At 46.4% G+C, this 15,099-nt stretch overlaps 1 long non-coding RNA gene and 1 pseudogene across 1 annotated transcript; one reads left to right on the top strand and one right to left on the bottom strand.

The window, feature by feature from the left end:
• LOC137348813 (zinc finger protein 721-like) overlaps nt 1-14,698 on the top strand; it is a 98,558-nt pseudogene extending 83,860 nt beyond the window's left edge.
• LOC137349345 (uncharacterized) lies at nt 905-11,662 on the bottom strand. Its single transcript, XR_010969347.1, has 3 exons — nt 11,460-11,662; nt 4,455-4,612; nt 905-1,530 (listed from the first exon to the last, which is right to left on the bottom strand). It is a non-coding gene; the product is annotated as an uncharacterized lncRNA (long non-coding RNA).
• Nucleotides 14,699-15,099: the final 401 nt, after the last annotated feature.

Genomic DNA, 15,099 nt, shown 5'->3' with positions numbered 1-15,099 from the left:
GGGCAGAATAGTGACAAATGGAATTCAATCCGGAGAAGTGTGAGGTAATGTATTTGGAGACAGCTAACAAGGCAAGGGAATACACAATAAATGGTAGGATATTGAGAAGTATAAAGGAACAGAGGGGCCTTGGAGTGCATGTTCATAGATCCCTGAACATGGCTGGGCAGGTACATAAGGCGTAAGAGATACTTGCCTTTATTAACCAAGGCAGAGAATACAAGAGCATGGAGGTTATGTTGGAAATGTATAAAACACTGGTTTGGACACAGCTGGAGGACTGTGTACAGTTCTGGTCAAAGCACTGCAGGAAAGATGTGGCTATATTAGAGAAAATACAGAGGAGATTTACAAGGATGTTGGCTGGATTGGAGAATTTTCGTTCTGAGGAAATATTGGATAGGTGAGGGTTGTTTTCTTTGGAACAGAGGAGGCTGAGGGGAGACCGAATTGAAGTGTAGAAAATGATGATGGGTCTAAATAGAGTGGATAGGAAGGACCAATTCCCCTTGGCTGAGGGGTCCATAACCAGGGGCATAGATTTAGAGAAAGAGGTAGGAAATTTAAAAGGGATTTGAGGGGAAATGTTTTCAGACAGAGGGTGGTGGGGATCTGCAACTCACTGCCTGGGAGGGTGGTAGAGGCAGAAACCCTCACAACAATTAAAAAGTACTTGGATATGCACGTGAAGTGCCCTAAACTACAAGGGTATTATTACGACCGACCGCTCAAGTCAAAGCCCCCCCAGTCAAAATATCCAATTTTGATAGTGGTGGGAGAAACGCACTGTTGATTCAGTCCCGTCCCTCACAGATCGCCTGACATTTTAAACATTCCAAATTAAAGATCCAGCCAAATTGTACCATCTATTAACCCCCGAATAAGGCTAACCAAACCAGGTGTCTTTAGATCAACAAATTAACTGTTTAATTAGAAAAACTAAATTCTTAAACACTACTAACATATAAACAGTTAAAACAGAAAAAATAGTGACTTTGCATATTTATGCTCCTGCCGAAGTGAAATCTTCCTAAATGGAATAGTCCAATGTTGCTTGAAGTCCTCACAGCCGTGTGATGGGGGGAGAAAATAAGAGTTTCTTCAACAGTAGAACAGTCCACAGTCTAGTTCAGCAGTTGAATTGATGCTGTTCTTCTCCAGCGATAAATTTCAACAATTACAGTTCAGTAGTTAAAGGAATTGGATATTTTTTTTTAGAAATTAATCTGGCTTGACATCAGAATTCTGAGAGTATAATAAATAGGGTTTAAATAAACCAAGAGAGTGCTCTCTTTTCCTTCAGTATATGCTGGATGATCATCTGTGTCTGTCTCTGTTAACGGTGTCTCAAATGCTACTTTTTCAACTAGTTTCAAATGTCAATTGGAAACAATGCATCTCTCGATCTTCAGTCTCTGAGTGGATGTATCCCGGGGCAACGAGAATACATTCTTTGACTCAGTCTCTGGAGCTTGTTGCCTCAAAGCAGTACTGCTCCTTTTCCAGCCTTAAAGGCACACTGCATTCTTCCTAGAAAAAAAATACAGGATCATCACACTATGGACCAAGAGCTGGAAAGCGGGATTCGGCTGGATGGCTCCTTGTCAGCCAACGAGGACACGATGGGCCGAATGGCCTCCTTCCGTACTGTAAATTTCCAGGATTCTAAGTTGAGAAGCAGCCCCTTCGGGTAACGATACAGGGGCTGTAACCTCTCACAGTGAATATATACATGGCCCATGGACTCTTCAAGGCTGCAAACATCACATGCAGCCTGAGAGTGGGTGAAGCTGCTGAAAACCCTATTGTCCAGGATGCTCCATCTCCTGGGCACTCGGACCCAGTTGGAAACAGTTTGTCAGGTCCTGTTTGCTCTCTGTGCCTTCACCAAGATGGCTGTGCTTGCACCCTGACCCCGCCCTGTCCAAGATGGCGGCCAGTGACCCCTCTCCCCCGGGCCTGTCACCATGAGGTAAACACAGGGCCTCTTGGCCTACCCCAGGTGTATATGAAGCCTCCGAGCCCACCCACGGCTCCAATTCCTCCCCTGTACCCACAATCTCCTCTCGCCTCCCGATCCACCTGGTCCATCTCAGTCCATCTCCATTTCCTACGCTGGCCATGCTCAGTGCACTGTTCGATCCCACGCCAATACACCGGGCCCCTGTGGTCATTGAAAAGGGACTGACCCTTATCACGGGAGTCCTGGGTAATGAATCCTCCACTGAAAGCTCCAAATATTGAATGGATGATTTTGTGTCATCCCATTGAGATCAGGGCCAGAGAGACAATGGACAAAATTATTAAATAAATTATACAGAAACCCGAGTGCCCGGGACATCAACTATGGTATGAAGTACACTGGGAATTCTGTTCTTCACCCACATTTGGACTCAGGAATTAGAGGGATGTTTTCATAACTTGTAGTTGACACCAAACTGGATGATAGAACTAATAATGTGGAGGAGTGCATTGAAATCCAGGAAGACATAAACAGGCTGGCAGACTGGACAGATAAATGGGAAATGAAATTCAACATAGTGAAATGTGAGCTGGTTCATTTTGGGAGGAGGAATAAGGAGGCCAGTTATTGGTTAGAATGTAAGAACTTAAATGGAGCAGAGGAGCAAAGAGATCTGGGAACAGAGTCACATAAATCACTAAAAGGAGCAACACAAGTGGATAAGAGAGCAAAGAAAGAGCTGATGTTCTTTTCTCGAGGAATGCAATGTAACAGCAGGGAGGGAATGTTGAATTTATAGAGAACCTCACTTAGAAGGACTGTGAGCAGTTCTGGTCTCCAGATTAAAAAAGGATATTGAAGACTGAAGAAAGTGCAGAATAGATTTACAAAGATGTCACCAGAGAGGATGTTACTATCCAGCAAGATTGAGCAGGCTGGGGATCCTTGCTCTGGAAAAGAGAAGACGAGGAGTAGATCTGATAGAGGTCTTTAAAATTATCAGGGAGTCAGAACAAGGGGGCAGCAATATAATACAGACATTAACAGGTCAAATAGAGAACTTAGGAGGAATTTGTCTACTCAGAGAGTGGTGAGAATGTGGAACTCACTGCCATGTGGAGTGATTGAAGGTGATAACAATGATGTATTTAAGGGGAGGCTCAATACATTTATGAGGGAGAAGGGAATAGAGGGATATGAGGGCAGGGTGGGATGATGTAATTAGATTGGGAGGAGGCTCATGTGGATTATAAACAGCAGCACAGACTAGAGGGGCTGAACGGCCTGTTTCTGGGCTGTAATTCTGTGCACATTCAGCCTGGGTGGATTAATGCTCAGGTTCACTGGGCCCAGGGGTGGATTAATGAAAGTTCTGGCTCTATGTTTTAGATGATGCTGCCGAGTACTGCAGGTGATGGAGAAGAGTTTCTCTCTATCTACCCTATCAGTTTCAATTAATATCTTGAAAACTTTGATCAAATCACCCCTTAATCTTCTGAATTCCAGGGACTACAACCCTCACAGTGAGGTGATTCATTCTGGCAGAAGGAATAGGGAGAGGCAACAAACACTTAATGGTACGGTTCTAAAAAGTTTGCAGGGATAGAGAGACCTGAGGGTTCATGTGCAGAGATCACTGAAAGTGGAAGGATGTATCGAGGGAACAGTTGGCAAAGCAAATGGGATCTTGGGCCTCATAAATCGAGGTATTGAACACAAAAGGAAGGAAGTTATGCTGAACATTTATAAAGCTCTGGTTAGGCCACAACTAGAGTATTGCATCCAGTTCTGGTCACCACACTTTAGGAAGGATGTGAAGGTCCTTGAGAGGGTGCAGAGATTTATCAGAATGGTTTCTGAGATGAGAGAATTTAACTACAAGGTTAGGTTGGAGGAGCTGGTGTTGTTCTCCTTGGAGCAAAGGAGATTGAGGGGAGATCTGATAGAGGTGTTGAAAATGATGACAGGTTTAGATAAGACAGACCAAGAAAAGCTGTTCCCATTAGCTGATGATACAAGGATTAGTGGACACAGATTCAGGTTTTGAGATACAGGAGGGATGTGAGGAAGCAGTTTTTTTACACAGTGAATGATAATGACCTGGAACTCACTGCCTACGAGGGTGGTGGAAGTGGAGATGATCAGTGATTACAAAAGGAAATTAGATGGGCACTTGAGGCAAATAAACCTGCAGGACTACGGGGATAGAGTGGGGGAATGGGACTGACTGGATTGTTCTGCAGAGAGTGGGATGGAATCAAAAAGATCAATGTCCTCCTCCTGTGCTGTAATGACTCTGATTCATTTGTGTAATCTCTCCTCGTAATTTAACCCTTGGAGTCCAGGTATCATTCAGGTAAATCTACCCTGCACTCCCTCCAAGGCCATTATATCCTTCCGAAGGTGTGGTGCCCAGAACTGAACACAATATTCCAGGTGTGGTCTAACCAGGGCTTTGTGTATCTCAGTGCTTTTCCACTCTCACTGATACCTGAAATCTTTTCCCACAGACAGAACAGACAAAGCTTTCTCCTTCCACATTCAAAGGCCGATGATATTCAGGTCCTGATGTATCGAGTGACTCTGTCAGATCTTGATGTGATGTTTGGCTCGAGATTCCCCATCTGCATATCCCCTGCTTCTAAGCCCCTGTAAAAGGAGTTTACAAAAACCATCACTGTCAGTCCAGGATAGAAATTCACAACATTCTCTCCTCCTGCTTCCTGGCCCAGGATGACTGTACATGCACCCTGCTGTACATTGTCCTGAGGGAGGCCACACACCAGCCTGGATTCACGTCTGCGGCTGCAGAAACGCCTGTGTATTCCCCTATCAAATCTCCTATCACTATTGCTCAGTCAGTCAGCTTTGTGACCCTCTGTGAAGCTGATCCAACTGTGCTGCCATGGCCTTGACTCTGGCTGCACTCCTTAGATGAACCATCACTTTCATCAGTATTCAGAACTGAATACTGGTTGGAGAGTGAGATGCACTCAGGGGTCTCCTGCATTCCCTGCCTGTTTCTTCTTGACTGTCAGTTGGCCACCCATTGCCTCTCTCCCTGCATACTCTTCAGCTGCAGGGTGACCATATCGAGAAACGTGCTGTCCACAAATCTCTCACCTCATGGATGCACCGCAGTGACACCAGCTGCAGTTCATGCTCCGAAAACCGGAGCTCGAGGTGCTGCAACTTGTTTTATCTTCATCCATGTGATGTGGGTGTTGCTGGCTCGGCCAGTATTTATTGTCCATCCCAAACTGCCCTTGACAACTGAGAGGCTCGCTCGGCCATTTCAGAGGGCATTTCAGAGTCAGCCACATTGCTGTAGATCTGGAGTCACATGTAGGCCAGACCAGGTAAGGACAGCAGATTTCCCATCTCATGAACCAGATGGCTTTTTAATTGCAGATTTATTAATTGAATTTAAATGTCACCATCTGCCGTGGTGGGATTCGAACCCATGTTCCAGTGACATTACCCCGATGTCACCACCTCCCCCAATGATACTTCCTACACAAATGGTTATCTGGAGTTGGCACATTACACAGGATGTGCACTCCAGAGGTCGGAGCAGCCCCATCATTGGCAGGAATTTGGGACTTGTAACTGCAAAGGCTTTTGTTATCAAAAAGGACTGTGTAATGTATCAGTGTGGTGTGAGATAGTCAAGTGTTGAATAAGTAAAGAAAATATCTTTGTAAATAGCTGACACCACAATTTACAATCAAAGTGCTGTTTAGATAATTGTGGATTTCTTTTAGTGTAGTTATTAGAACAAAAGACTGAAAATGTGAAATCTTGTGTAATTTATTAGTGTGGTCTGGGGATTCATATCTCATATTTTTCATATTGACAATCTCTGAGGTTGTAACAACTGGAAAGTGGGATGAACAGATACAATGGGCGGAATGGCCTCCTCCTGTGCTGTAAATAGAGTCAGAGAGTTATACAGCACAGAAACAGGCACTTCGGCCCATCCTGTCCGTGCCGGTCATCAAGCACCTAACTATTCTAATCCCATTTTCCAGCACTTGGCCCATAGTCTTGTCTGCTATGGCGTTTCAAGTGCTCATCTAAATACTTGTTAAATGTTGTGAGGGTTCCTGCCTCTACCACCTCTTCAGGCAGTGCTTTTCAGATTCCAACCACCCTCTGGGTGAAACTTTTTTTTTCCCCACAAATCCTCTCTCAACCTCCTGCCCCTTACCTTAAATCAATGTCTCCTGGTTATTGACACCTCCACGAAGGGAAAAAGTTTCTTCCTATCTAACCTATCAATGCCCCTCATAAATTTGAATACCTCAATCATGTCCCCCTTCAGCCTTCTCTGCTCTAATGAAAACAACCCCAGCCATTTCAGTCTCTCTTCATACCTGAAATGCTCCAGACCAGGCAACATCCTTGTGATACTTCTCTGCACCCTCTCCAGTGCAATCACATCCTTCCTATAGTGTGGTGCCTAGAATTGTACACAGTACTCCAGCTGTGGCCTAACTAGCGTTTTATACAGTTCCACCATAACCTCCCAGCTCTTATATTCTATGCCTCAGCTGATAAAGGCAAGTATCCCATATGCCTTCCTAACCACCTTATCTACCTGTGCTGCTGCCTTCAGTGATCTATGGACAAGTACACCAAGGTCCCTCTGACCCTCTGTACTTCCTGGGGTCCTACCATCCATTGTATATTCCCTTGCCTTGTTAGTCCTCCCAAAATGCATCACCTCACACTTCTCAGGATTAAATTCCATTTGCCACTGCTCTGCCCATCTTACCAGCCCATCGATATCGTCCTGTAATCTAAGGCTTTCCTCCTCACTATTTACGACACCACCAATTTTCATGTCAACTGCGAATTTACTTATCATGCCTCCTATATTCACATCTAAATCATTAATGTACACTACAAACAGTAAGGGTCCCAGTACCGATCCCTGCGGTACACCACTGGTCTCGGGTTTCCACTCGCAAAAACAACCCTCGACCATCACCCTCTGCCTCCTGCCACTAAGCCAATTTTGGATCCAATTTGCCAAATTGCCCTGGATCCCATGGGCTCTGACCTTCTTAACCACTCTCCCATGTGGGACCTTATCAAAAGCTTACTGAAGTCCATGCAGACTACATCAACTGCTTTACCCTCATCTACACACCTAGTCACTGCCTTGAAAAATTCAATCAAGTTAGTTAGACACGATCTCCCCCTAACAAAGACATGCTGACTATCCCTGATTAATCCCTGCCTCTCCAAGTGGAGATTAATCCTGTCCCTCAGAATTTTTTCCAATGTTTTCCCAGCCACTGATGTTAGACTCACTGGCCTGTCAGTACCTGGTTTATCCCTGCTACCCTTCTTGATAATGGCACCACATTCGTAGTCCTCCAGTCCTCTGGTACCTCTCCTGTGACCAGAGAGGATCTGAAAATTTATGTCAGAGCCCTTGCTCTCTCCTCCCTTGCCTCACATAACAGCCTGGGATACATCTCATCTGGGACTGGGGATTTATCCACTTTTAAGCCCGCTAAAACAGCTAATACTTCCTCACTTTCAATGCTAATATGTTCAAGTGTATCACAATCCCCCTCCCTGATCTCTACACCTACATCATCCTTCTCCATAGTGAACACAGATGCAAAGTAATCATTTAAAACCTCACCTATGTCCTCCGACTTCACACACAGATTGGCACTTTGGTCCCTAATGGGCCCCACTCTTTCACTGCTTATCCTCTTGCCCTTAATATACTTAGAAAATGCCTTAGCGTTTTCCTTGATCTTGCCCGCCAGTGTTTTTTCATGCCCCCTCTTTGCTCTCCTAATTACTTTTTTTTGTACCCCCCCCACCCCACAAACTACACTTTCTATACTCCTCCAGGTCCTCTGCTGTTTTCAGCACTTTGAATCTGGCATAAGCCTCCTTTTTTTTTTCTGATCCAATCCTCTATATCCCTTGACATCCAGGTTTCCCTGGACTTGTTGGTCCTACCCTTCACCTTTACGGGTACACGTTGCCTCTGAACCCTCACTATTTCCTCTTTGAATGACTCGCACTGGTCTGATGCAGACTTTCCTACAAGTAGCTGCTCCCAGTCCACTTTGGCCAGATCCTGTTTTATCATATTGAACTCGGCCTTCCCCCAATTCAGTACTTTTATTTCCAGCCCGCCTTTGTCTTTTTCTTAGAGTTATGGTCACTATCCCCGAAATGCACCCCCACTGACACTTCTACCACTTGTCCAGCATCATTCCCTAGGATTAGGTCCAGTACTGCGCCTTTTCTTGTTGCACTTTCTAGGTACTGGCTCAAAAAAGTCTCCTGTATATATTTTAAGAACTCCGCCCCCTTTAAGTCTTTTACACTCAGACCATCCCAGTTGATATCAGGTAAGTTGAAATCCCCTATTATTACTCCATTATTTTTACACCTCTCTGAGATTTGCCTACATATCTGCTCCTCTATCTCTCCCTGACTGTTTGGAGGCCTGCAGTACACTCCCAGCCAAGTGATTGCCCCCTTTTTGTTTTCAAGTTCTACTCATCTGGCCTCATTTGAAGAACCTTCTCAGATATCATCCCTCCTTCGACAGGTTTGCGTCTGCCTGCAATGAATTTGGCCTAACCATCAGCCTCAAGAAAACGAACATCATGGGGCAGGACGTCAGAAATGCTCCATCCATCAATATTGGCGACCACGCTCTGGAAGTGGTTCAAGAGTTCACCTACCTAGGCTCAACTATCACCAGTAACCTGTCTCGAGATGCAGAAATCAACAAGCGCATGGGTAAGGCTTCCACTGCTATGTCCAGACTGGCCAAGAGAGTGTGGGAAAATGGCGCACTGACACGGAACACAAAACTCCGAGTGTATCAGGCCTGTGTCCTCAGTACCTTGCTCTACGGCAGCGAGGCCTGGACAACGTATGCCAGCCAAGAGCGACGTCTCAATTCATTCCATCTTCGCTGTCTTCGGAGAATACTTGGCATCAGGTGGCAGGACTATATCTCCAACACAGAAGTCCTTGAAGCGGCCAACACCCCCAGCTTATACACACTACTGAGTCAGCGGCGCTTGAGATGGCTTGGCCATGTGAGTCGCATGGAAGATGGCAGGATCCCCAAAGACACATTGTACAGCGTGCTCGCCACTGGTATCAGACCCACCGGCCGTCCATGTCTCCGCTATAAAGACGTCTGCAAACTCGACATGAAATCGTGTGACATTGATCACAAGTCGTGGGAGTCAGTTGCCAGCATTCGCCAGAGCTGGCGGGCAGCCATAAAGACAGGGCTAAATTGTGGCGAGTCGAAGAGACTCAGTAGTTGGCAGGAAAAAAGACAGAGGCGCAAGGGGAGAGCCAACTGTGCAACAGCCCCGACAAACAAATTTCTCTGCAGCACCTGTGGAAGAGCCTGTCACTCCAGAATTGGCCTTTATAGCCACTCCAGGCGCTGCTTCACAAACCACTGACCACCTCCAGGCGCGTATCCATTGTCTCTCGAGATAAGGAGGCCCAAAAGAAGAAAGAAAAGAAACTGCAGTAATTGACTCCTTGATCAACAGTGCAATGCGACCGCCTCTTTTATCCCTTCTCCTGTCACACCTGAAGATTCTATACCCTGGAATATTGAGCTGCCAGTCCTGCCCTTCCCTCAACCATCTCCGTGATAGCAACTATATCATAATCCCATATGCTAATCAACACCCTCAATTCATCTGTCTTGCATTAAAATAAATGCAATCCAGCCTTGCATTTGTCACTTGTGCCTTAACAGGTCTATATTTGCTCTGCCTAACAGACTGACTCAGTTTCTCTTCGAGATTTGACTGAGCATCACCCACTCCTATACCTCCACTCTGTATCCCATTCCTCTGCCAAATGTGTTGAAACTGCCCCCAACAGCACTCGTAAACCTCCCAGCAAGGATGTTCGTCCAACTTATACGGGTCCCACCTTTGCCAGAAACAGACCCAGTGATCCAGGAAGCTAAAGCCCTCCCTCCTGCACCATCTCTTCAGCCACGCATTCATCTGCTCTATCCTCCTATTCCTATACTCACTAGCATGTGGCACTGGAGTAATCCAGAGATTACAACCTTTGAGGTCCTGCTTTTTAATCTGCCACCTAGCTCCCTAAATTCTTGTTTCAGGTCTTCATCCTCTTTTTACCTCCGTCGTTGGTACCAATGTGTTCCACGACCTCTGACTATTCGCCCCCCCCCCCCTTCAGAATGTCCTGCTGCCATTCCGTGACTAACTTGACCCTAGCACCAGGGAGGCAACATACCATCCTGAAGTCATGTTTGTCGCCACAGAAATGCCTATCTGTATCCCTTACGATAGAATCCATTATCAGTATAGTTCTTGCAGTCCTTTTCCTCCCCTGCTGTGCAGCAGAGCCATGCGTGGTAACACAAACTTGGCTGCTGCTGCTTTCCGCTGGGAGGTCATTCCCCCCAACAGTATCCAAAGTGGTCTATCTGTTTGAGAGGGGGATGGCTACAGGGGACTCCTGCACAACCTGCCTGCGCCTACTACTCCATCTGGTGGTCACCCATCTCATTTCTGCCTGTGCAGCCATTACCTGCACTGTGACCACCTCTCTAAACGTGCTATCCACAACGTCCTCAGCATCGCCGATGCTCCACAGTGAATCCACCTGCAGCTCCAGCTCCATAATGCGGGTAGTCAGTAGCTGCAGCTGGATCCACTTCCTGCACACATGGTCGTCAGGGACACTGGAAGCATCTCTGATTTCCCACATCGCGCAGGAGGAGCATATCACGGGGCTGAGCTCTCCTGCCATGACTTACCTTTAGATTAATTAGTTACTCCCTTTAAAAAATATTAATTACACGAGAGGATTGTTCTACTCCAAACACTACCCACGACAATCTAAATTACTCTAATTTAAAAAAAAACACACTCTTAGAACTCACTTTATCACTCGAGGTCTTTTTTTAAACAACTTTCCCCTTATTTTTTAAAGCTAATTAAATTGACTAACAGTTGTTAATTACCCAACCAATCACAAACAAAGAACAAAGAACAGTTCAGCACAGGAACAGGCCATTCGGCCTGTACGTGGGTTTCTGCTGGGTGCTCCGGTTTCCTCCCACAGCCAAAGATTTGCAGGTTGATAAGTAAATTGGCGATTGTAAATTGCCCCTAGTGCAGGTAGGTGGTAGGGGAATTGAGGGCTTGTGGTAGGAATATGGGATTAATGTAGGATTAATATAAATGGCTGGTTGATGGTCGGCACAGACTCGGTGGGCCGAAGGACCTGTTTCAGTGCTGTATCTCTAAATAAATAAATAATAAACCTCAATACTTAAAAATAAAAGACTACTCACCGGCTACTCACTTCCCTTCTATTGGTGTCAGTTAAATCTCAGGAAGCTGCCCCTTATTCTGATGAAAACTGGAATGTTTAATTTCCAGCTCCTTGGACAAACTTCCGAACTTTGGAGAAAGGGAAACAAAGTTACAAAACTTACCAGCCAATCAACTCACAGGCTTCCTGACTCGCTGGAAACGGGAGAAGAAACTGGGAAATGGCGGCTCGGATACTGAAGTCGCTGCACCATCACTTTAATGCTGCCCCTCCCTTCCCCCGGGGTTCTCGCCGCACGTCCGCCGAACCCGGCGGCTCTGATTCAGGGCCTGAGAGCCGTTGAAACTCGGTGTTACCGAGGCTGCGCTCAACTTCCGGGAACGGCACCGCGCATGCTCCGCGGAGACAGACGACTCCGTGGGGCGGAGCCTTCTGATGCGTGCGTGTTGCGGTTCTTGGGGTGGAGATAGGTCATATTTCTGCGCGCGGTGCATTCTGGGCACTATAGGCTGCCATTTACCAGTCGGGGAATGGAGGGGTAGTACATGGTTCATACTCAGAAAAGTAAAATGGTACAAAGCAGCAAACATATATTAATGGCGCGTTTGCTGGCAACGAAACCAAATAGGTGCTGCATCACTGGTACATGCGCAAATGCAACCTCATCGACTGAATCGTCACTGTGCCTCAGGCAGCTGCCAGGAGTAAAGATGGCACTGCTGAATTTGACACAAAACGCGAATTAAATCCAAACCGCCTCAATGGTCGCATTCAGGTCCCTGCTCCCTCCCGTGATCACCGCTTCAATCACCGCATTCAGTTTCATGCTCAATCACAGCTTATCTTCCCCGCTCCCTCCGATGCCCTTTGACTCGTCATTTTCGATGACTCTCCCACTCCCTTCCAGCGCTTATATTGGGAAGTTCAATGGCGGGGCTTCAACCCAACATTGTCGGCGTTAAAAAAAAATGTTCACGGTTCACGGCATTGGAGTCCAGGCATGCGCAGTGCCGAACTACTTTTCGCGGAAGCGCAATGCCAAGCAGTGTGAGTGATGGCGGCGGACAAGGTCCTTGTGAGTTGCATCACACACTGCACCCCCTTTTCCTCCGAGGATGTTTCACTGTAGTTGTGTTGCTGAGTGTTTCGAAACTCTGTCTGCTAGAGCTGGAGGAGATTGTAGAGATAGTGAGGCGTGAGGGTATGGAGAGATTTGAAAGCAAGGATGAGTATTTTAAAATTGAGGTGCTATTTAACTGGGAGCCTGTGTCGGCCAGTGAGCACAGTTGTGATGGGTGAACAGGACGTGGTTCGAGTAACGACACAGGCAGCAGAGTTTTGGATGATCTAAAGTTTATGGAGGGTAGAATGTGGGATGCTGGCCAGGAATGTGTTAGAATAGTCAAGTTGAGAGGTAACAAATACATGAATGTATGTTTCAGAGGCAGATGAGCTGAGACAGTGGTGAAGTCTGGCGATGTTACTGAGGTGGAACTAGGCAGTCTGAGTGATGGTGCTGATATGCAGTTTGAAGCTCATCTTGGGGTCAAATATGATACTAAGGTTATGAATGGTCTGGTTTAGCCTCAGACAGTTGCCAGTGAGAAGGATAAAGTTGGTGCCCAGAGAGTGAAGTTCGTGGCAGGAAGTGAAGACTTCCCAATCTTTAATTGGAGGAAAGTTCTGTTCATCCAGTACTGGATGTCAGACAGTCAGGATGGTGTGTGACTTGGAGGGGAACTTTGAGGTGATGGTGTTCACATACACCTGCTACCCTGGTCCTTCTAGATGATGGAAGTTGAGGGTTTGGGAGGTTCTGTTCAAAGTTCTGGTCCAATTGTACATACATAAAATCACCCTCCTCTCCTCCCTCCCTCCCTCTCTTTTTTTTCCTCTCCCTCCTTCCTCCTATAGAGGGCAGAGTCTTGTGTAGGTCCAGACTGGTTGGCAGGTTCCCTTCCCTGAAGGACATTAGTGAACCAGTTGGGGTTGTCCATCAATCCAGCAGCTTTCATGGTCACTTTTTCCTATTGTCAGTCCCATGAATTACCAGATTCATTCAGCTCCATTTCACAACCTGCCTTTGTGTTTTTGTGGCTTCTCTCACAGACAAATTTTCCATTTTCATGCAATTTCACAGGGTTTTAGAAGAGGAGGATTTGCAGTTGTGAAATGCAAAGCAAACATTTGATCGGGTTCTGAAGGACTTGCCCAATTTATCGCAACCCAAATATCACTGGATTTTGAACATGGAAGGAAAAAGCACTGATCACAGTGGGGAGAAACTGTACACGTGTTCTGTGTGTGGAAGAGGTTTCAGCCGATCATCGGGCCTGTTGAAACACAAGTGCAGTCACACTGGGAAGAAACCATGTAAATATGGGAACTGTGGAAAGGATTGAATCATCCATTTGAGCTGGAAACCCATCCATGCAGTCACACTCTGGAGAGGCTGTTCACCTGCTCTGAGTGTGGGAAGGGATTCACTCAGTCATCCTACCTGCTGAAACACCAGCGAGTTCATACTGGGGAGAGACCTTTTAAATGTCCAGATTGTGGGAATTGCTATAAATGTTTTTAGAATTAGAATTAGAACATTACAGCGCAGTACAGGCCCTTCGGCCCTCGATGTTGCGCCGACCTGTGAAACCATCTGACCTACACTATTCCATTTTCATCCATGTGTCTATCCAATGTCCACTTAAATGCCCTTAAAGTTGGCGAATCTACTACTGCTGCAGGCAGGGCATTCCACGCCCTTACTACTCTCTGAGTACTACTGAACTGATGTCCCATCAACGTGTTCACACTGAGGAGAGACCGTTCAGGTGTTCTTATTGCAGGGCTGGGTTCAAGCAATCATCTGAGCTCACTGTACACCAGCGCAGTCACACTGCAGAGAGACCGTTCATCTGCTCTGTGTGTGGGAAAGGATTCATTACTTCATCCCACCTGCTCAGACACCAGCGAGTTCACAATGGGGAGCGGCCATTCACCTGTTCAGAACACAGTAGGGGATTCATTACTTCATTCCATCTTCTGACACACCAACGAGCTCTCACTCGATAGAGGTCATTCTCCTGCTCAGAGTGTGAGAAGAGATTCACTACTTCATCCAACCGGCTGACACACCAGCGAGTTCACACTGGGGAGAGGCCGTTCACCTGCTCAGAGTGTGGGAAGAGATTCACGACTTCATCCAACCGGCTGACACACCAGCGAGTTCACACTGGGGAGAGGCCGTTCACCTGCTCAGAGTGTGAGAAGAGATTCACTACTTCATCCAACCGGCTGACACACCAGCGAGTTCACACTGCGGAGAGGCCGTTCACCTGCTCAGAGTGTGAGAAGAGATTCACTACTTCATCCAACCTGCTGACACACCAGCGAGTTCACAAGTAACTCAGGGCTGAGAAATGTCCATGAAACAGCAGATTTCCAACATTGGGATTTTGGAAATCCACCAATAGGTTCTCCCTTTCCGGCCGCGACCGGCTTTGACAAAAATTAAAGCAATCAGTTCTGATTTTCTTTTTTTAAAGTTGACCAAATACAAAACTGCTCGGTGGTCTTTTTACCTGTTTTTAAGTTGTGTTTATTTTTTATAGTCGGTGGAAAGGAACTTGAAGCAGGATACTAAGTGGGTGGATGTGCATACTCCTCCACAACTTCTGTGTGTCAGTGTTCTGTAAATTTCCAAAAAGGACACAGACCAATTCCCAATGTTTGTTTTTGCCTCCATGGGATATCTCAGCAGAGGCCACCTGAGAACTGACACAGCTCATTTGACATGGCTTAAAATT

Source organism: Heterodontus francisci, chromosome 34, assembly GCF_036365525.1.
Source record: "Heterodontus francisci isolate sHetFra1 chromosome 34, sHetFra1.hap1, whole genome shotgun sequence".
Classification (NCBI taxonomy): Eukaryota; Metazoa; Chordata; class Chondrichthyes; order Heterodontiformes; family Heterodontidae; genus Heterodontus; species Heterodontus francisci.
This window is presented reverse-complemented; position numbering and strand designations above follow the sequence as displayed.